This window comes from Pongo pygmaeus, chromosome 12 (assembly GCF_028885625.2).
Source record: "Pongo pygmaeus isolate AG05252 chromosome 12, NHGRI_mPonPyg2-v2.0_pri, whole genome shotgun sequence".
NCBI lineage: Eukaryota > Metazoa > Chordata > Mammalia > Primates > Hominidae > Pongo > Pongo pygmaeus.
The window spans coordinates 76,931,467-76,956,443 of NC_072385.2; positions in this window are offsets into that span (position 1 = coordinate 76,931,467).

Sequence of the window (24,977 nt, forward strand, 5' to 3'; positions counted from 1 at the left end):
CTGAAATTTAGTCTATCTTGACCAATATAATAACTTAGGTAGTATGGCATAGTACAAAAAATATCGCAAAAAGAATGAGAAAAAAGTGTCAACTTCTAATAGCTGTTATTTACCAACTTGGTAAATAGCTATGAAATTCACTTAATCTCTTCAAAGTCTCTGTTTGGCAAAATAATAAGTGCCTTCCTGGCAGAATCATTCTGAATATCAAAAGAGAATAGCTATGGGTGTGTTTTTGAAGCTATAAAACACATTACACATGTGTATTAATCTGTACCCATGCTGCTAATAAAGGCATAACTGAGACTGGGTAATTTATAAAGGAAAAGGGTTTAATGGACTCACAGTTCCACATAGCTGGAAAGGCCTCAAAATCATGGTGGAAGGTGAAGGAGGAGCAAAGTCACATCTTACATGGCAGCAGGCAAGAGAACATGTACAGAGGAACTGCCCCTTTGTAAAACCATCAGATCTTGTGAGATTTATTCAATATCATGAGAACAGCACAGGAAAAACCAGCCCCCATGATTCAATTACCTCCCATGGGGTCCCTCCCATGACACATGGGGATTATAGGAGCTACAATTAAAGAAGAGATTTGGGTGGACAACAGCCAAACCATATCAACATGGAAGGTCATTTTTTTTTTTAAGTTTTGGATGTGATTTTAAAAGCTACAAACATTAATTAAGGTCATATTGTACACGCATTTTTGTGACTTCTATCAATTTTAATACCAGTAGCCACAGGACATAATTTAAACTCTTGCTTCATTTACCTTACCTATATTCTGTTTGTCTCAAAGCTTAATGAGAACCAATTATATTATTTAGTCATCTTTAATTATAACATACATAAATGCCATTTATACTTATTTAACCTTATCTAGCTAATTAGTATTAAATTAGAAAAGCACAAAATGATTATTTAAAAAAGGAGCATGTTCCAAATACAGCTTTATCTTTATTCTAAGTTTAGATTACTTTCTTAATTCCCACTACACTCTGATTATAATTTAACTTTTTCTAATAGCTGCATTCATTATGTCAGAAAACATTACTGATCTAGGTTAGAGAGAAGATTGGTAGGAGGTAGGAAATGCACACCTCTGACCCTTTAGGATAGCCCTAAGGTTTCCTAGTCAGCAATTTCCTGAAGTAGGAGAAACAGAAAGTAATGATGAAGACACGTATTTTAATGACGAGCACTTTACCATTTATGCCCTCTTCATCACCTCTCTAGTGTGGGCCTTCTGTATCACTTGCCTGGGCCACTGTAATGTGTCCTAATGGGGCCCCTTAACTTCAGCCACTGCCCTCCCAAGCATACCCACACAAGCTTGTTTCAGTTACCTTTATGTTTCATTAAATTATACAGATAATCTTAATAACCTATTCCTTGAAAAAATTTAATGCCTCTAAAGACTTTAATTGCAAACGGACTAGAATCTACCTCCTCAGCCTGGCACTTCAAGCCCAGCACAGTCTGAGTAAATAGTTCTAAAAATTATTCAATTCCTATCTTACTTTTCTCTCTTATTTCTTCTGATGCACATTTGATATTTCCAGCACAATAGAATAATTTCTAGTCATCAAACCTACCTTGGCTCATAGCCTAACACCTTTTATGCCTGCTCTCCCTTCCTCTTGAATTACCTAAACTATCATACCCACATGTGTCTACCCATTCCAAGTGGAACTCTGTATTCTCCAAATTTATAAAAATTTCCCACGTCTTCTTTGAGTTCTACAAACCTCAAGAATGACTGTTTTATTTCTCACTAGCACAATGAAGAGCAACACAAATTTCAGATTAAACAATTATAGTAGATATTTATAGCATATGGGAATTTGTGAACTGAAAGTATTATTAACCACAGATTATTCCTCTTCAAAACATTTTGTAAAATGGATATTATCATTTATATTTTACACAAAGGAAAGTTGAGATTTCGGTAAAGCTAAAAAACCTTTTCCGGAAATACACAGAAGTTTATTTTCTAAACAATAATTACCACAATTTTTGTGACATTTATAAACAAGGGTAAATGAATAAGTGCTTACAAATGCACCATATGATGAAGATCTAAATTAAGCCTAGTTCATGTGAAGAAAATACAAAAGGATGAAGTTTTTGTTAACTGTACATTTAACATCATTAAGAGTTGAGACATGATCACCAACAAATATAAAACCATGAACTGTGGTACAGAGGCACCGTGTACAGGAAAAAATAGTCCCAGATTCTCTGTACTGGCTAATCTACATCTATAAGAGGCATGTGTTCATCATTTTGATTTCAACCTTACTAAAATATACTTTCTAATGATGGTGACAAAGAAGATGAAGGATCTGAAAATCAAGCATTACGGAAGAATTATTAAAGGAATTGTGGATTTTGGCCTAGGGTGGAGGTGGAAGAGGACTTATAGAAGTCCTCTAGCTATGATAGAAAACAGAACCAATAAATGAAGCAAACGGATGATAGTTTTAACAATGCAAATACAAAAAGCCATTCAATTACAGCTTACTGAAATGGGAAAAGGCAAGCCTTCCCTTGGCTCCAGAGATGCTACTCTTCACTGGCTTCCTCCCATAGCTTGAGGTGACATTACATAAGAGCTTACCCTAAACTGAAAGTCTCATGCTGCTTCCTTCCAGGGGAAAGTCTTGCTGCATACAAAATATCAGCCAAACTAAATGATATTCTTAATGACCCAGTACATTTACATTTTGGCAAAAGCACATTATCTGACACAGGGCTGTAACAAACAGGAGGCAATCTGTTGACCATACATTTTTCTTGTTCCAAGGCTCTGTGTTTCTTGCTTTGTCTCTCCCACAAGCTCTGGTACACAATCTTCAAAGTCCTTTCGCCTTCCAAGTAAGGTGATTATATACATCCAGGATATTATGGACAATTCTAATTTACAATATTCTATACTTCTTTCCAGAAAGTATAATGATAAGGTATCAGAACAGGCACACTGATATTTCTTTCCTCAAAAATAAGGACAGGCACAGTGGCTCATGCCTGTAATCCCAGCACTTTGAGAGGCCGAGGTGGGTGGATCACCTGAGGTCAGGAAATTGAGACCAGCCTTGCCAACATGGTGAAACCACATCTCTACTAAAAATACAAAAATTAGCTGGGCGTGGTGGCAGGTGCCTGTAATCCCAGCTACTCAAGAGGCTGAAGCAGGAGAATCACTTGAATCTGGGAGGCAGAGGTTGCAGTGAGCCGAGATTGCACCACTGCACTCCAGACTGGGCGACAGGGTGGGACTCTGTCTCAAAGCAATAAATAAATAAAAATAAGATATAAATGAGCTCTCCTTTTGACATCCAACTAAAACATAATAGAAAAGCACACACAAACACACACACACACAGAGTATATTTTTCATACAACTAAAAAATGCCCTCCCACTAATATTCCTCTGATTTCTTCTCAGAACTTGAGTAAAGGCTCCACATTCTATTATCATGAATAAGATGTCAATTTTAGAAAAACAGTGCTTCCTTGGATCTAAACTTATGCACAAACTTAACAACAACAAAAGACAAAGTGTTTATTCAAGGCCTGGAACATGCACTTCTAGAGAAGGAAACAGACCCGTAATCTTGGGTATATTTCTTTTAAATTTCATTTGATAGAGGCCCTAAAATGTGATAAGTATATCAGTCTGATCAAGCTCACTAGTTCAGAATACTAAATAGAGTCAATTATGTAAATTGCCTGCTAATGAAATGTAACCTTTCAACATGTCTGAAGAAAGAAGACGTCTGGCCAATGCTAGTTTCGTCTCATATTCATCTCTAATATCTGGCTCCCAAGTACTTCCAGCTATTGAGAAGCACCAGAGGGCTATTTGAAGGTGAGAGAGGAGAGGGCAATATATTTCTTCCATTCTCTTTGTCTCCTGTAGTATCGTTCCGCAGTGGCTATATCTCTTCCATGGCTCCTTAATAAACAGATCCCCTCTGTAACAGCTCTGAACAGCCAAACCCAACGAAGCTTCTGGCTCTCACAGGATAACCCTTGCTCCCAGATTCTGGAAGCAAGTGTATTCCCAACCCTAGAAGTGGTAGCAGCTTCCTGCTAGTGCTAATCTCTGAAAGTCTTCAGTATCCTATTTCAGTTCTCTATTCTGTGATCATTTATGTAGTCAATTCCCTGCTTTAAATCTCTTTCTATTAAAATACAGAGAATACCTCTAATATCCTGGCTGGACCCTGGCTGATACAGATTGTCAACAACAACAAAATAGCCTTGAAAAATAAAAATTAAAAAAGGATCAGCACAGGAGAAATCAACACTGGAGTGATCACGTGATCATTTAGGCCAGTTTTCAGGGATGTCACCTCTCTTGTTCTAATGGCAGCTTTATCTGTGAGGAAATGGGTGAAGTAGGCATTTATACTTTCCCTGTCTGGACCCAATAATGCTTTTCAAGCTACCTTCCAATTGTAATTTTGAAGCTCTTGTAGCTTTGTCTACAAAAAGATAGTGGTCTAACTAGAGAATATGAGTGCCCTGTTCTGGTAGTACTTTATTTTTATTTAAATTTTAAAAATTCCTTCTAGATTCAATGATCAGATACTAAAAAACTAATAAATGTGAGACTGCCTCTGAGACTTTGATCCTCCTCTTCATTTATGGGAACATCAGAATTCTTAACCCAAAGCCTGACGTGTAGAGAATTCTTAACAGCAGAAAAATGCCACCATGTGTCTAACTGACCAGCCAGCCTTTCCCAGATCTCAACTAGCTGCCAGAATGCAACCTTTTCCTTAACTAGAAGTTGTATAAGTAAAATTTACCCTATTTTATTCACAGGGTAGTTTTGAAAATGAAATGTGCTTTTACATGTAAAAACACTTCCTGAGTTATCAAAGCAGTGATAGAAAATATAAACGAGTACATTAACCATTGACTTTTTCTTCATTAATTTAAAACTCTTAGCTTGGTAAATAAGAAGGAATGTCTGAAAGATGTGAGTATTCTATAAAGAGTAGACTATTAGCTCACTGACCTAATTAAATTTCACTCCAACGTCACATGACTTCTTAAGTGAGAACACTAATTTTTACATTAAGCAATCTACCAGGAAGCATACATATTAAAGTTCAAATTGGGGTCCTAGGGAATACAGATAACTTAGCACAGGACTGGAGCATATGAAACATATTATTATGGCTCCTTGGAGAATAAAGAGTTTCCTAGAACAAAAGAAACAAACTGAACAGAAAGAATATATAAATCCATATTAATTAATTGCTAAATTACAAACACTTATTAATTATTGTGGTTCAAGAATTCGGTGAGACAACTGGAAATAGAAGCATAATAAATATGATATTTACCTTCAAGGAATTCAGTGTAAGAGAAAAAACAAATGTATACACAATTGATAATCTGGCAATATAAGAAAGGCAATAATAGGAATACATACAAGATCTAGAAGAAGGATAGAAAATGCATGATTCATTCTAATTTGGGGATTCAGGGAAGATCTTCAGAGGAGATAGGATAGAAAATGGATAATTCATTCTAATTTGGAGATTCAGGGAAGATCTTCAGAAGAGATAATGCCAAATCATGAGTTTCATCAACTGATTGGCTTTCTCTGGTGAATAAGTAATGGAGGAGAAAAGTGGAATTCCAGGTAGAGAAAACAGGTATGCAAAGGAATAAAAGTATGAATTCATATGAGACCTTCATGAAATCATAAATAGATTCAAACTGTGATGAGAAAAGGGGGAAAATAAGCAAGACATAAGACTGGAGAAGTTGTGAGGATAAGAAGTATGGGTGGCCTACTATACCAAGCTGGCAAACTTTGCCCTTTACATTTAGACAATCAGGTGCCACAAGAAGTTTTTAAACAGTTGTGTTATTCAGGGTTCTCTAGAGAGACATAACTAATAAGATATATATATATATATGTGAGAGTTTATTAAGTAGTATTAACTCACATGATCACATGGTCCCACAATAGGTCATCTGCAAGCTGAGGAGCAAGGAAGCCAGTTCAAGTCCCAAAGCTGAAGAACTTGGAGTCCAGTGTTTGAGGGCAGGAAGCATCCAGCATGGGAGAAAGATGTAGGCTGGGAGGCTAAGCCAGTCTAGCCTTTTCACACTTTTCTGTCTGCTTTTTATTCTGGCCATGCTGGCAGCTGATTAGATGGTGCCTACCTAGATTAAGGGTGGGTCTGCCATCCCCAGCCCACTGACTCAAATGTTAATCTCATTTGGCAATACCCTCACAGACACACCCAGGATCCATACATGGCATCCTTCAATCCAATCAAGTTGACATTCAGTATTAACTATCACAAGTTCACCCCTTGTCAACTTGAATCCATACACATCTCCTGAGATCATACACAATCTTTAAATAAAGAGAATAATGAGGTCATAATTGTGCCTAACATAATACAACTATCCTTCGTACAACCGGAATTGCACCAATCCCCAACCCAAATGCTATTACATAAAGTTAATAATACTTAAATGCTGATATGAAGTCAATAAATCTTATGTCACATGATAAAGGAAAAAGGAAACAAAATTAAGATATTTTCTTAGTACAAGTGTATACATGCACAAATATGTTTTAATAAAAGAAGGAGGAAATACTCATGACAATTACAGTCCTCGTTTCTGCAAGTGGTCATATGGTCATAGCTGGTATTGATGACTACCTTCTTCTACTACCCATTCTGTATTCCCTTTGCCTTCAGCAAGCACCTTAGCACGTTGTGGTTTTTTTCCTGATGGAGTGATCCAAACCTCCATTCCTGAAGGATCTGGGCCATTTGTAGTCCTGCCTGGATTGGGCTGTTGTAGTTTCGCATTCACCTTAATCACAGTGCATGGTAATAATAAGAGACACCCTATTGTATCTCCTGTATTCCATGTATACTCTTCCTTACCTCTGTTATGGAGTAGTGGACTGATTTCATCTTGATAGTCTGGGTCAATCACCCCATCTGACACTGTAACTCCCTTCTTAGTCTGTTGTCTTAAATGTAGGAGAAGCCCAAAGTATCCAGGTGGCAATCTTAACTTCCAGTTTAATGGAATCATTGTTGTGTCTCCTGGTGGCAGTGTTCCTCCCTCTGGAACTAATACCTCTAGGCCAGCAGAACGTAATGTTGCAGGAACAGGTAGCAAAAATTTTGCTAGTGGATCAGTAGGGGTGATGGTGAGTGGTGCCACTTCCACTCCTTCCCCTTGATTCCTGGACCTGTGAATCATGGCTACGGGAGAAACAGTACAATATATTGGATGCTGATTCAGAGCATACATGGCCTTTTGGAGAACTTTGCCCCAGCCCTGCAAAGTATTGTCACCTAGTTGGCATTGTAATTGTGACTTCAAAAGGCCATCCCACCATTCTATCAATACAGCTGCTTCCAGATGATGGGAAGCATGGTTAAGACCAGTTAATTTCATAAGCATGAGCCCACTGCCACAGTTCTTTAGCCATAAAGTGAGTGTCTTGTTCAGAAGCAATGCTGTCTGGAATACCATGACGGTGAATAAGGCATTCCGTAAGTTCATAGATGGTAGTCTTGGCATAAGCATTGCATGCAGGATAGACAAACCCATATCCAGAGTAAGTGTCTATTCCAGTGAGAACAAACCTCAGCCCTTTCCATGATGGAAGACGTCCAATATAATTAACCTGCCACCAGGTAGCTGGCTGATCACCCTAAGGAATGATGTCATATGAAGGGCTCAGTGTTGGTCTCTGCTGCTGGCAAACTGGACACTCAGCAGTGGCTGTAGCCAGTTCATCCTTGATGAGTGGAAGTCCATGTTGCTGAGCCCATGTGTAACCTCCATCCCTACCATCATGGCCACTTTGTTCATGAGTCCATTGGATGATGACAAAGGTGGGTAGGGAAAGAGGCTGAGTTGTGTTTACAGAACGGGTCACCCTATCCGCTCGATTATTAAAATCCTCCTCTGCTGAGGTCAAACCATTTGTGAGCACTCACAGGGGATACAAATATTTTCACAGTTTTTGACCACTCAGAGAGGTCCATCCACATACCTTTTCCCCAAATTTGTCCCCAATTTTCCAGTCATGCATCTTCCAAGTCCCTGACCATCCAGCCAAACCATTGGATACAGCCATGAATCAGTACATAATCACACATTGGCCATTTTTCCTTCTGTGCAAAGTGCACAACCAGGTGGACCGCTCAAAGTTCTGCCCACTGGGAAGATTTCCCTTCACTGCTGTCCTTCAGGGATATCCTAAAAAGAGGCTGTAGTGTTACAGTTACCCACTTTTGGATGGTGCCTGCATATCATGCAGAGCCATCTGTAAACCAGGCTCTAGTCTTCTCTTCCTCTGTCAACTGATCCTAGGGAACTCCCCATGAGGCCATCAGTGCAGGCTGGGGGAGACAAGGAAGGGTGGCAAGAGCGGTGTAACTTACTTGTGCCTTCAGGACCTGCTTGAGCCCAATCATGTTTATACCACTTCCATTTGATGATGGAATGCTGCTGTGCATGTCCCACTTTACGGCTAGATGGGTCAGAAAGCACCCAGTTCATAATAGGCAATTCAGGTTGCATTGTGACTTGATGACTAGAGTCAAATGTTCAGTTTCCACCAAATCCCATTACCAGGTGAAGAGCTATCTCTCAAAAGGAGAGTAGTTATCTGCAGAAGATGCCAGGGTCTTGCTCCAAAATCCTAGTGGCCTCCACTGTGATTGATCTATGGGAGCCTGCCAAAGGCTCCAAACAGCATCCCTATCTGCCACTGACATCTCAAGACCATTGGATCTGCTGGGTCATATGGCCCAAGTGGCAGATCAGCTTGCACAGCAGCCTGGGCCTCTTACAGAGACCTTCTGTTCTGGACCCCACTCAAAACCAGCAGCCTTTTGGGTCACTGAATAAATGGGCTGGAGTAACATACCTAAATGAAGAATGTATTGTCTCCAAAATCCAAATAGGCCCACTAGGTGTTATGCCTCTTTCTTGGTTGTAGGAGGAGCCAAATGCAGCAACTTATTCTTCACCTTAGAAGGAATATCGTGACAGGCCCCACACCACTGGGCCCCTAGAAATTTTACTGAAGTAGAAGATCCCTTAATTTTAGTCGGATTTGTCTCCCATCCTCTGACACACAGATGTCTCACCAATAAGTCCAGTGTGTTTGCTATTTCTTGCTCTCTGGATCCAATCAGCATAATGTCTTCAATGTAATGGACCACTGTGATATCTTGTGGAAGCGGAAAGCGATCAAGTTCTCTCCAAATAAGATTATGACACAAAGCCTGAGAGTTGATATACCCCTGAGGTAGGAGAGTAAAGATATATTGCTGGCTTTGCCAGCTGAAGGCAAATTTCTTCTGATGGGCCTTATGGACAGGAATGGAGAAAAAGGCATTTACCAAGTCAATGGCTGCATACTAGGTACAGGAGATGTGTTAATTTGCTCAAGCAATGAAACCACATCTGGTACGGCAGCTGCAATTGGAGTCACCAAATGGTTAAGCTTGTTTAAGCTTGGTTAAGCTTATGATGATCCACTGCCATTCTTCAAGATCTATCTGTCTTCTGCACAGGCTAAATAGGAGAGATGAATGGGGATTTGGTGGGAATCACCACCCCTGTGTCTTTCAAGTCCTTGATGGTGGCACTAATCTCCGCAATCCTTCCAGAGATGCAATATTGTTTTTGATTTACTATTATTCTAGGTAGAGGCAGCTTTAATGGCTTCCATTTGTCCTTTCCCACCATGATAGCCCCCACCCCTACCAGTCAGGAAGCCAATGTGAGTGTTCTGCCAGCTGCTAACTATGTCTATGCCAATTATGCATTCTGACACTGGGGAAATGACCACAGGATGAGCCAGGGACCCAGTAGACCCACTGTAAGGCCTACCTGAGCTAAAACTCCATTAATTACCTGACCTCCATAAGCTTCTAGTTTAACTGGAGAAAAACAATGATGTTTTGGGTCCCCTGGAATCAATGTCAGCTCCGAGCCAGTGTCCAGTAGTCCCTGAAATGTCTGATCATTTCCCTTTCCCTGATGCAGTTACCCTGGTAAAAGGCCAGCGGTCTCCTTGGGGAAGTATGGGAGAAAGATTAACAGCATAAATTATTGATAGTGTAGTGGGGTCCTTCCTCAAGGAGACAAAGCCTCCCCTTCATTCAAGGGGTTCTGGGTCTGGAAACTGGCTCAAGTCTGGAAATTGATTGAGGAGCCATGATTCTCTGTTTTTATAATTCAAATTCATCTTTTTCCATTCAACCTGGGAGTTTTCTGCTTATATAAATTAAGTAGGAATGCAGTAGGCTTCCTATCAATTTCACTTCTATGAACACTGTGATTAATTAGCCAATGCCAGAGCGCTTCATGAGTCAGACTATTCTGATTGCTACATTGCCTCTGTTGTCCATTATGGTAGCTATGCCCACCTTGCTTTTGACACTTGAGTGCTACCACTTGGCCCCTGCCTCCTTGCAATCCAATTATTCCCATTGTATTTAAATTTTGTAGTTGAGTGACTGCAGTTCCCACTGTTAGATCTGACATACAGAGAAGAGTAATTACAGGGCTCTTCAAAGGTGCAGGTGTTACCCTCACAAATCTATTTCACATACCACTGGTGAAGGGTATATTTTCTGGACCCTCCCAGCTAGGATGAGTAGGTTTAAAGTGACTAACCCGCTCCACCATCTCAATCTCCCTAAGCCTTTGGATCCCTTCCTTTACATTAAAACAAGGAAGATCAGCCATTTCCAGCTTGCTCACAGTGGGCCAACTTTTAATCCATATTTCAGCTAACCAAGCAAATAAACTATTAGAAGCCTTTCTAACTCCCCGAGCTGCAACATTAAATGCAAAATCCCTACTTAGTGAGCCCAAATCAATAAATTCAGCCTGATCCAACTCTATATTCCTTCCACCATTAACCCACACCCTTAATATCAATTTCCATGCCTGCTCTTCAGATTTCTGTTTATATAAATTAGATAACTCAAGCAGTTCTTTTCAGGTATAGGACACCTCCTCATGAGTCATATTCTGAGCCTCACCTCTGGGAGCCTGATGGTATTTGAATCTAGTTACAGGTCTGGAAGCAAACGAGGGTGTTGGGGGTAGTTCCTGAGGATAATCAACATTATCTTACCTGGCAACTGCCTCAGGGGAGGACATAACTGTTGCCTTAGGCAATGCAGGGCTTATCTCCTCAGACAAACATGGAAAGGCTGATGGCAGCGTAGGTCAGGGAGGGGATGTTGCCACTACTGGGGATGGGGAAGCTGTTTCTTCTGGCAAGAATGGCTCATCAGAGTGTACAAGCTCAATGTCCCCAACTTCAACAGGGTCCTCCCACATGTCCCCATTCCAAGTTGCAGGGTCCCATTCTTTTCCAATCAATGCCTTCACTTTAACAGTAAACACCTGGTGAGGCTGTGCATGCATCTTTCATTGCAGGTCAGCCACTTGCATGACACAAGCTTGTTTCTGATTTCCCACAATTTCAGCTCTTTCTTTACAGGAGATAAGACTCCGTCTCAGGGCAATCTTAGGAGACTTGAGGCTCAGTATCTGTTTCTGAAGCTGGGAGTTAGAATCCTTGAGTTGATCACTTTCTGTCATCACTTTGTCCTGTGAACTTAGGAGCGACCAACCAAACAGCTTCATTTTGTTCCTTGGTTCTCTACATATGGTCAAAGTTATTATGTATAGAGTCACCAAACTCCTTGCTTCTCACAAGTGGTGAATCAGGAGGGTCAAATGCATTTATTAACTCTCTAAACAGTTCAGGCCAAGGACTATCAGTGTTCTCTATACTATTAGAAGTAGAATCCTTAGCATTTTGGGGTCTAATCATATTAAGCAGCCAGCTCCAGAAACCCCCAAACCAATGAAAGAACTCCATCTTTAATATTCTGTTTCTCTAGAACCACTCCTGGTACCAAAATCTGTATTAGTCAGGGTTCTCTAGAGGGACAGCACTAATAGGAGATATATAAAATATATGTATAAAATATATATATATATCAGGATATATATATCCTATAAAGATATCTATATTGATACATATATATTCGATATAGATATCTATATAGGATATATACATGGAGTTTATTAAGAAGTATTAATTCACACAATCACAAGGTCCCACAAGAGGCTGTCTGCAAGCTGAGGAGCAAGGAAGCCAGTCCAAGTCCCAAAGCTGAAGAACTTGGAGTCCGATGTTCAAGGGCATGAAGCTTCCAGCACAGGAGAAAGATGCAGGCTGGGAGGCTAAGCCAGTCTAGCCCTTTCACACTGTTCTGCCTGCTTTATATTCACTGGCAGCTGATTAGATGGTGCCTACCCAGATTAAGGGTGGGTCTGCCTTCCCCAGCCCACTGACTCAAATGTTAATCTCCTTTGGCAACACCCTCACAGACACACCCAGGACCAATACTTTGCATCAGATTTTTATGTTAGAAAGGTGATTTTAAATGACCATATAGAGAATGAACCACAAGAGCAATAAGAGTGACTAATGATAAGGGATAACATAACTAGTCACATGTAATTTTTAAAATATATACCCAATGCTTTTACTCCTGCTAGGACACTTACAGGCTCAGGTAACTGGGCAGTGACCACAATAGGTTAAAAAGTAGAAATGTTGCCTCCTCAGCATCACCCTACAGGACTGAATCCCAAGCCCCTCCCTCTCTTTTTCATTATATCTTCCATTAAACTTAGATCCGATTTCATTGCTCTGAAGCAAAAGGAAAGTCCTCATCTAGCTTTGTTATTTCCAGCAGTTTCAGACAGGATAAACCCAACCAGGTGCACCCAGTACTTTGGCATAAATCAGCCATGCCCATGGAGAGAACAGGAGACAGAATATGGGCAAGACTGGTGTTGGAAAAAAATGAAATAAGAAAGTTTCATATTTCATGATTAAAATGAATAGCAAGAGGTCAGTGTGTGCCCCTCACAGGCAAGGAATGTTTCTGTATGCCTAGTCACACCCACGGTGTCTAGCACATAGCAGTATTTCAGTAAATGTTGAAAGGGATAAAATACTGAAAAAAAGGAAGAAAGAGGGGATGAAAGAGAAGGAAAGAAGGAAGGAGGAGACTAAGGGAGAAGGTGAGGAAGCAAAACAAAATAAAAATTTCATTGGGGGAACTGACAATCATTTAGCAATTTATATTAAGTAAACTCACGAAGGGGCAAATTCAGAAAGCTACAAGTTCTAAAGAGGCTTCATTTTACATATAAAATCATGATTAAAATCAGATTATTTTTCTCTAGTTTAAGGTTTCCATGATGAACATAGATGTTGACAGTTTACCCCTCAAGGGAAATTCAGGGATCCAGAAATTGCTCACTCAGCTGTGACACCACAGACAAAGATCTAAAAAGACTAGAACATTTGGTGAAGGAAAATCACTGGATTCACAAATGCTCTGATGTGATCAACAGTATTTTCTGATATGCAGAGAGCACATGTCCAAGAGATGGACAAGATCAGCTCCCACAAGACTGAAGATATCAGCTCTGAAATCACCCAGTCACTTCACCTTGGCTTGCCATGACTGCTAGTTAGCAATCCACAAGGGATATATCATTAAAGTTGATAGAAGCATAATTTGTACTGGTATATACTAAGGAAAGCATTAAACTGAACCACTTCCTCTTCACTTCATGTTGCTGCATCAGCAGCAGAATCCTTTTCAGCTGCCTGAAATTTGAAACGGTGATTTTAGTTTTGTTTGTATTTCTGGAGAGTTTGCAGCCTTTGTGAAGAAAGTTAAAAGCATTTGAGCAAATGTACTGAAATTGTATTGTCATTTAAAAATTCAATACGGAAGATCAGAGTTGTACAATATATGTCAATTTGATAGGAGCTAAATTTGCAGTTCTCTAGCCAGCCAGTATGGCTCTTTCACAAGTCTACAAGCCCACTGTATCAAGCTCATTAACCTTTTAGCTAGTTTTAAAACCTTCTGCAAAAAAAAACTCATTTACAAAATTAAATAGGCTAGGTACTGAAAGCCCTGGTCTTGTATTGTCTGGAACTTATTTTAGGGGAGGATGGTTTTATATACAGTCCTTTCTAAAAATAAATTTGGAGCAGTCAATTCTTGCTTTTCTTTTTAATGTTTCAATCTCCTTTAAGATGGGAAGCAATTTACTATAGTGTTAAGAGCATAAACTTTATAGTTGGAGAACCTAGGTTTGATTCTCAAATTTGCCACTCACTAAGCTAAAAGATGTTGGTTGAGTTGCTAAGCATATCTGTACCTTTCTTCTCTCATTAGTAAAATAGAAATAGCAATACTACCTATATAACATACGAAGCATCATCGGGAACATTAAGTGCGTTAGCCAATGGAAATTTCTTATAACATATCCTGGCAGACAGTAAGCACTCAAGAAACATCAAGTATAATGATTGTATTGAACACTAGTAATAATATTCAATACCATTTTTGCCAGTCATTAGGTGCTAATGTCCCTAGCTTCCTATACACTAAGTCATCTATTTGTTTCCACATTTTCTTGACTCTCCCTCAGTTCCACACTAATTTACCTGTGATTTCCAAAACTTTTTAGGGCAATCAGTTCAAGTCTTATTTGACAATAGCCTGCCATAAGAAATACATTTTATATTTCAATGTAGTAAACATACATATGACTCTACCTTCTACCCACCACACACATAAATACACCAAAAAACCCCACAAATTTTCACAAAACAAAATTTATCATTAATACATATGACAGACTTGATATGTTCCATTTATGCACTTCTACATAAAAAGAAATACTGGGTATGATTTATTAAACTGATTTCATAATCTATAACTAAATGATGGCCCAAAGTTTGAAAATCAATTTTCTAGAGGAAAAGGGCTAATCAGATGAACTGCTATGATCAAAGGGTGATGTTAAGTAATGAATTTGCCTAGCCCTAGAAGAACAGATTTGCCTGTTAGCAGAGCTCTAAAACGATTTACCCTCAAAGAAATGTGTGGGAATGATGGGTAAATAGGAGAAATATTACACTGAAAAAGGTCCACTTCTATTTCCTAAACTTACGTTAAATGTGTGTCATATTCCTGAGTCTTATAGGTTCCTCTATCAACAGCTGCCTCTGCAACATCTGTTTGTGATTATACTGACCACTAAAATAGGAAACACAAATATGTCTATGACAAGTCAACTAACAGTTTAAAACAAACACATAATTTTTGTGGTAGGTACTTAGTCTCAGGAATAGTTGATCACAAATCACCCACTTAAAAAAGAATTGACAATGCCAGAAATGCCTCCATTGATGGTCCTGTGACTTGTAAATGGATGGCTTCTTATTGACGGAGCTTTCTGAATATTCTACTAGAGCATTACGAAATGAGACTGCATTGACAGGATAAAATTAGACAATTAGCTTAGTCAATTCTATTTGAAAAATAAGTTAATACATTATTTGCTTCTATGATATTCAAAACAAATTTCTAATTTTGTCACTAATATATGCTAACAGCTTTTTTTGTATCTATAATGAATCTCTTTAGCAGTGTGAAGAAGTCTATGGACCCTATCTCAGAATAAGGTTTTTAAATAAATAAGACAGTAAAACGGCAAAGTAAACCAATTATATTAAAATATTCATCTATTTATGGGGTCCTTGAGGGTCCCTGGAACTCAGGTAAAGAACTCTATAACTTAAAAAACAAACAAACAAAAATATTGCTTTAGATTTCTGCTCTGCTTAAGACATCCCTCACTTGCACTGCCTCCAAAAAATTTAAAGAGCATGTGAACTTGGACCGTCATGACTAAGAAACAACTGTGGTTACAACTAGAGGTACACCTGCATTCAGATGAAATAACTGCTACTATTATTGGAGGTATTGCCTAACACTATGACCCAAAAGTAGAGAAGATTTGAAGGCTTTCTAAATTGGTCTTTTGGTTTTCTATGTTCAAATGAGCTTCTTCACCTCTTCAGGGTTATTTGTATCTTTCTATATATTAATTTTATCATCCATTGCTAGCAAACTTTATAACATTATGACTTACATATTGATATCATCTTGTTTCTGAATGTCAATCATAAATGTTGCTCAAAGGAAGTTCTTTCTACTATTGATAAATCTGTCCTATGTTATGCATCTTGCTAATTTCCTGGATACAGATGAGTGAGTGACAGATAATTCTGAGTGTTGGAGATTAGAAATGAACTAAACAAAAGCAGACATTAAAACATGAAAAATAATACAAATTTAAAATACTATTCAACTGCCCAGTCACTGTATGTAGCAATCCAACCCATTTATTTTCATGATATTCCTAAGGGAAGCTGTATAATTGGAAGACGCAGATTTGTTTCAGACTGAGAAAAATCAACCCAACATTCTCTCTACTTTCATATTTACAGTCAATTACATGAAATATTCAAGCAGGAAATTGCCCTAGGATCTAAACCATCCATAAATAATTCAGATTGTCAACTTTTGGCAGATACACTAAAAGCACTGTTTTTATTTGTGAAACAATTGAGAAGTTTAATACAGAAGAAGATATGTATATGGAGAATCCACCCACAGTGTTTTACAATAAAGCATGCCATGCTGTCATGTTACTGGATGACATTCCTGGAATACAGGTTCTGAAACTGACATTCTACTTAAAGCTAGTTATTAGCAGGACAGAGAGGATTCTCTACATAACATAAAGGCATCTAACAGAGTTTTAAATGTTAGCATTTACAGTAATATTTTAATGCAATTATTCGAAAAAGAGCAGAAATAGTTTATTTCAAACATTGGGCTAATTAATAATGTTCATGTATACAGTGACTCTTTAAGTGTCTAATATCATCCCGTCACTCTACTTGGTGCTTTAGAGAATGACTGGATAAAATACAGTCCTTACCACAAAGAACCCTTATTACACTTAAGGAGAAACGTATATAAATTTAAAAATGAGCCTTACATAAAACCATATAATATAAACAGCTTTCATTATAAATATATTAAAATTAAATGTCATATTTCAAATATATATATATGTATATACCATATCTTTTTTGAAGCTACTTGTGTTGATCAAATCTTCCATTTCACATTATTTTTCAATCACAGCTGACTATCACCTAAGGTGGGAGAAAGAGCAGGAACATAAGTTCTGTTGTCCTTATGGCAAGTGTTTGCAATAACCTACAGCAGTTATCTACACAGCTGTAAGGTTTAAGCTGAAAGGAAAACAGCCAAGTGAATAAAGTTTGTTCATACAATATTGGTTATGGTTAATTAGACCAAAAATCACGAAGAGGCTGGTTCCATTCTTACAAAATTAAGCCTTATAATTTGTAATGATTAATTTATCTATTAAAAACTATTTGTTGAGGGTATATTAGGTATTGGCATGTTTCCTAAACACTTGAAACACACAGGTGAATTAAATACACAGGTCACAATGAAAGATACAAGTATATATAGAAGTAAAAAAGTTGTATAGTAAATATAGTATTTTAGATATTCTGAAAGCCACAGGAAAGCAAAATTAACCATTTTAGACTTCAGGGCGGGCAGACAAATAGAAGATATTCCATTGTTTGAAGTGATATTTGAGGTGAGTTTTTTGTTTGTTTTTTGTTTGTTTGCTTGCTTGCTTGTTTTTTGAGATGGAGTTATGCTCTTGTTGCCCAGGCTGGAGTACAGTGGCACGATCTCGCCTCACTGCAACCTCTGTCTCCCATGTTCAAGCAATTCTCCTGCCTCAACCTCCCAAGTAGCTGGGATTACAGGCATGCACCACCACACCTGGCTTATTTTGTATTTTTAGTAGAGATGGGGTTTCACCATATTGGTCAGGCTGGTCTCGAACACCTGACCTCAGGTGATCCACCTGCCTCAGCCCCTAAAAGTGCTGGGATTACAGGCATGAGCCACCATGCCCAGCCTTGAGGTGAGTTCTAAAGAGTAATTTGGAAATGGCATTATAGGATGAGGTAGAAAATATATCCAAAGGCACAATGGTAGAAGTGGCATGACAGGACATCAGATTTCAACATGTAAAGAGCTTTAAACTAATTGCTTCCATTCTTATAACAGAAAAAAAAAAAAACTGGGAAAACTGAAAATCAGTGACTTTTCTTAGACCCATCAGAAATCTCAGGCCTTAGATCAAACCACCGTTCTCAAATCTGGAGACACAGGAGGATACAGAGAGTCAGAGGTGAGATTTGTTCACCTGAGGAAGCAGCCACAGGAGCCATAACCGGGTAGGAAGACTCAAATAGTAATTTTGATGAATTATAGGAAGCTGAATGTGGACTAGCTTTGGAGTGAAAATCTTGGTGCTGCAATCTTGAGGGAAACTTTATACTTTTGTGAGCTTTACCTTCAGGAATCCCACTAGCTTCTCACAGTAAATATCCAAGAAATATGTCCTGTGGCTCTGATGGGTTGAAGGGTGGGCAGAGAAGGGAATAGTTGTGAAATAAGCCCAAAGTCTACTCTATAAGTCCATAATCAAGACCTGCTCTCCAGGTTAAAAATGCTTTGCCAGAACCTTATCCGGGATGAGAGGAGAGAATTCCTCCTAATTCAGCCCCTTCCATTCTCCTGTCTCAGCTAAGGGAAAAATCACTCAACAGGGGTCATAGCTTAAGTAAATAGATAAGGAATGTTTCTGGCAGGAAAAGAAGTAGAGGGATAAAAGATGGAGTTGGGGATGCTGCACTCTTTGAAAAATCACTTGTGAAGGTTACAGCCTTGAGAGCCCAGTAAATGCTGAGCTGTAACCAGAAGATTATAGAATATTTCTGTTCCCCAACACTGTACTATTCAACAGGGACCCAGAATAATAATAATGGGTTACAGCTGAAAGAGTAGTAAGACATGGATTTTCTCTGAGGGAGAGTATTTACGGAAGCCAAAGTCAAGTCAAGATAAAAATGAGAACACAAGAGAAACCAAAGCCCCTGGCACCTACAGCTACAGCTGACATTAAACCCAGCCCAATTCTTATCCAGATTAGCATAAACTCTCACACTACAGACTTGTTTACCTCAGCTCCTATAATCTGGTACAACATGTCCATATTTCAACAACAACAAAAAAATTGCAAGACATGGCAAAAGGCGAGAAAAACACAATCTGAATAAACAAATCAATCATCAGAACTAGAATCGGATTTCACTTAGATGTTGGAACTATCAGAAAGGAATTTAAAATAACTATTATTAAAGGGTTAAGGAGCCTAATGGACAAAATGAAAATGCAAGACTAGATGGGTAATATAAGAGAGAGATAAAAACCCTTTCTCAGACAAATATGCATTAAGGGAATTCATACACAGCAGACCTGCCCTGCAAGAAATTTTAAAAGAAGTTCTTTAGGCAGAACATAAATAATATAGATCAGGAGCTTGGATCTACATAAATAAATAAAGAGTGTGAGAAAAAGAATAAATGAAGGTAACACTTTTTTAATTCTTAATTGACCTAAAAGATAACTGTTTGTTAAAAGTGATAATAGCAACAATATATTGGGTCATTATAGCATATGGATAGGTGAAATGAATTGCAGCAAGTTCACAGGAACTGAAGGGTGGAACTGGGAATACTTTCTTATAAAGTATCTATACAACATGTGAAGTTGTACAGTGTTATTTGAAAGTGGATTAGGCTATAGGTTCTAAAAGCTACATATTGTAAACTCCAAGGCAGTCACTAAATATTTTTAAATGTTTCATGAATATTGATGCAAAACTTCTCAATAAAATATCAGCAAATTGAAATGAACAATGTACAAAAATAATTATATGCCACAATCTTCCATGTTCTACTCCAGGTATGTAAGGCTGGTTCAACAGCCTTTAAATGTTTAAAAAATAAATATAATTCATCATATCAACACACAAAATAATAAAAACCATGTGATCACATCAACAGATGCAGAAAAAAAGCATGTGTAAAATTCCACACTTGTCCATGATAAAAACTCCTAACAAACTAGAAATAGAGCAGAACTTCCACAACTTGTTCTAAAAATTTGTTTTTTAAACCTACATCTATTATAATACCTAAATACATTCACTTTAATATTGGGGATAAGGCAAGAATATCCCCTTTCACAATTATTATTCATCATTTTACTGGAAATCCTAACTAACGCAATAAGAAAAGAAAAGGAAATAAGATGTACAGATTAGGGAAAAAAAACTGTTTGAGGATGACATGATTATGTAGAAAATCTGAATGAATTAACAACAACAAACAAATTTCCTGGAACTAATAAGCAATTATAGCAAGGGTGCCAGATATGAGGTTAATAAACAAAATTCAATTGCTCTCCTGTATACCAGCAGTGAACAAGTGAAATTTGACATTAAAAACAGCATTTACATCAGCACCAATCAAAAAAATTAAATATTTATAAAGCTGACAATAAGATCTGTATTAGGAAAACTATAAAACTACAATGAAAACAATCAACAAAGATCTAAAACAAAAACCTGCACACAAATGTTTATAACAGTTTTATTCATAATTGCCAAAAATTGAAAGTAATAAAGATGTGTTTCTTTACACCAAATTTAAATTACACACTTCTGGTACATTCATAAAATTTATTATCATTTGCTGATAAAAAGAAATGTGTTAGCAAGCTATGAAAAAACTAAAAGAACTTAAGAAGGTTTTTAAGTGCATATTGCTAAGTAAAAGATGTCAGTTTGAAAAGTCTGCACCCTGTATGTTTCCAACTATATAATATAGTATAAAAGACAAAATTATAGAGACAATAAAAGGACTGGCTGTTGCCAGGAGTTCCATTATGGGCAGGAAGAAGAGGGGAGAGATGAATAGATGAATCATAGGGGATTTTTAGGGCACTGAAATTATTCTGTATGATACTGTGATGGTGGAGACATGACATTATGCATTTGTCAAAACTCATAGAATATACAACCCAAAATTGGACCCTATGATAAACTGTGAAATTTAGTTAATAATAATTTTTCTAAAAGTTAATAAAGTCTCTAAAAATAATAAAATAAAATATAGATATTGTCAGGTTGGATTAAATAAAAAACAAGATTCAACTACATGTTATCTATAAGAAACATCTTAAAAATAAAGATTCAGATGGGTTCAAAGTATAGATATGGAGAAAAATATATCATGTTAACCCCAATCAAGATAAATTTGGGGTACTTATATTAGTTTCAGACAAATCAGACATCGGAACAAAGAAAATTATCAGAATAGAGATAGTACAGAATGATAAAGGAATCAATTCTCCAAAAAGACATAATCCTGTGTATGCACTTTACAAAAAAACATAAAAACACATGAAGCAAAACCAGATAAAACTGCAAAAAGAAACAGATGAATCCATTCTTCCAGCTGGAGACTTCAACATATCTCTGTCAGTGATTGATAGAGCAAGCAGGCAGAAAATCAGTAAAGATATAGATGACCTGAATAGCACTATCAATGTGATCTACTTGACATTCATAGAATACTCCTTGAAATGTCAGAATACACATTGTTTTTAAGCATACATGAAACATTCATCAAAATAAACCACATTCTGGTCCATAAACCATATACCAACAAATTTAAAAGAATAAAAGCCATGCAAAGTATGTTCTCAGGACTCAGTGAATTAAACTAGAAATCAGTAACAGAAAGGTAGCTGAGAAATCACTGAATATTTGAAAAGTAGACAACACACATCTATAAACTCATGAGTCAAAGATGAAACCTCAAAAAAAAATTTCACTTGTCCAAAATGGCATGAAAACTGCATTGAACTCTAGTGTATGTTGTCACATGGAAATGATAGGAAGTAGGGCTGAGGGATGGACAGATCTCATAATATAAAAGGGTATCCAGATCATAAGGAAAATGTTAGTCTTTATTCTCTAAGTGAAATTGTACCATTGATGTCACTAAGATCATATATACAGTTTAGAACAATATCTACCAGATGTACACACCAACCTATCGGCTATAGAGTAGGCCAGATATTATAATTCTGAACTAAGGCTGAGGTCGCATGATTGGGAAGAAAGAATGCCAAATGATAACCAGGAGGTATAACCAACAGAACCTCACACTTCAGTATGGGTTGGAGATAAAGAAAATGGAAAGTGATTCTCCTGGTTTAGACCACTAGACAGATAATGATGCTATTTACTGACAGAGGAAGTGAAAACATTTGTTTTTAACACAAAGATATTAATTTTTAATAACCTAAGTAAAAAATGGCTATTGTATTGATCAGCTGTTAATCAATTTATTCTCACTGTAAGGATTCTAAAAGACTTATTTTGAAATTCTCAGGGTTGCTTCCAAGATGGCTGAATAGCAACAGCTCTGGTCTGCAGCTCCCAGCTAGATCAATGCAGAAGGGTGATTTCTGCATTTCCAACTGAGGTACCTAGTTCATCACACTGGGGCTGGTTGGACAGTGGGTGCAGCCCATGGAGGGTGAGCTGAAGCAGGGCGGGGCATACCTCACTCGGGAAGTGCAAGGGGTGGGAGGATTTCCCTTTCCTAGCCAAGGGAAGCTGTGACAGACCGTACCTGGAGAAACAGTACACTCCTGACCAAATATGGTGCTTTTCCCACAGTCTTAGCAACCAGCAGACCAGGAGATACCCTCCTGTGCCTGGTTCAGCAGGTCCCACACCCATGAAGCCTTGCTCACTGCTAGTGCAGCAGTCTGAGATCGATCTGCAATGATGCAGCTTGACAGGGGGAGGGGCGTCTGCCATTGCTGAAGCTTGAGTAACTCACAGTGTAAACAAAGTGGCCTGGAAGCACGAACTGGGCAGAGCCCACCACAACTCAGCAAGGCCTACTGCCTCTATAGATTCCACCTCTGAGGGCAGGGCATAGTAGAACAAAAGGCAGCAGACAGCTTCTGCAGACTTAAATGTCCCTGACAGCTCTGAAGAGAGCAGTGGTTCTCTCAGCTCAGCGTTCAAGCTCTGAGAATGGACAGAATGCCTCCTCAAGCGGGTCCCTGACCCCCGTGTAGCCTGACTGGGAAATGCCTCCCAGTAGGGGCCAACAGACACCTCAAATAGGCAGGTGACCCTCTGGGACAAAGCTTCCAGAGGAAGGATCAGGCAGCAATATTTGCTGTTCTACAGCCTCCACTGGTGATATCCAAGCAAACAGGGTCTAGAGTGGACCTCCTGCAAACTCCAACAGACCTGCAGCTCAGGGGTCTGACCATTAGAAGGAAAACAAACAAACAGAAAGAAATAGCATCAACATCAACAAAAAGGACATCCACACCAAAACCCCATCTGTAGGTCACCAACATCAAAGACCAAAGGTAGATAAACCCACAAAGATGGGGAAAAACCAGAGGAGAAAAGCTGAAAATTGCAAAAAACAGAGTGCCTCTTCCCCTCCAAAGGATTACAGCTCCTCGCCAGCAACGGAACAAAGCTGGACAGAGAACGGGTTTGACGAGTTGACAGAAGTAGGCTTCAGACGGTTGGTAATAACAAACTTCTCCGAGCTAAAGGAGCATGTTCTAACCCATCACAAGGATGCTAAAAACCTTGAAAAAATGTTACATGAATGGCTAACTAGAATTAACAGTGTAGGAAATACCTTAAATGACCTAACAGAGCTGAAAACCATGGCACAAGAACTTTGTTACTCATGAACGAGCTTCAATAGCCAATTCGATCAAGTGGAAGAAAGGATATCAGTGATTGAAGATCAAATTAATAAAATAAAGTGAGAAGACAAGATTCGAGAAAAAACAGTGAAAAGAAATGAACAAAGCCTCCAAGAAATATGGGACTATGTGAAAAGACCAAATCTACATTTGATTGGTGTACTGGAAACCGATGGGGAGAATGGAACCAAGTTAGAAAACACTCTTCAGGATATTATCCAGGAAAACTTCCCTAACCTAGGAAGGCAGGCCAACATTCATATTCAGAAAATACAAATATACTCCTTGAGAAGAGCAAACTGAAGACACACAATTGCCAGATTCACCAAGGTTGAAATGAAGGAAAAAATGTTAAGGGCAGCCAGAGAGAAAGGTGGGGTTACCCACAAAGGGAAGTCCATCAGACTAACAGCAGATCTCTCTGCAGACACCCTACAAGCCAGAAGACAGTGGGGGCCAATATTCAACATTCTTTATTATTATTATTATTATTATTATTATACATTAAGTTTTAGGGTACATGTGCACAATGTGCAGGTTAGTTACATATGTATACATGTGCCATGCTGGTGTGCTGCACCCATTAACTCACCATTTAGCATTAGGTATATCTCCTAATGCTATCCCTCTGCCCTCCCCCCACCCCACAACAGTCCCCAGAGTGTGATGTTCCCCTTCCTGTGTCCATGTGTTCTCATCGTTCAATTCCCACCTATGAGTGAGAACATGTGGTGTTTGTTTTTTTGTCCTTGTGATAGTTTACTGAGAATGATGATTTCCGATTTCATCCATGTCCCTACAAAGGACATGAACTCATCATTTTTTATGGCTGCATAGTATTCCATGGTGATATGTGTGCCACATTTTCTTAATCCAGTCTATCATTGTTGGATATTTGGCTTGGTTCCAAGTCTTTGCTATTGTGAATAGTGCTGCAATAAACTTACGTGTGCATGTTTCTTTCTAGCAGCATGATTTATAATCCTTTGGGTATATACCCAGTAATGGGATGGCTGGGTCAAATGGTATTTCTAGTTCTAGATCCCTGAGGAATCACCACACTGACTTCCACAATGGTTGAACTTGTTTACAGTCCCACCAACAGTGTAAAAGTGTTCCTATTTCTCCACATCCTCTCCAGCACCTGTTGTTCCCTGACTTTTTAACAATTGCCATTCTAACTGGTGTGAGATGGTATCTCATTGTGGTTTTGATTTGCATTTCTCTGATGGCCAGTGATGATGAGCATTTTTTCATGTG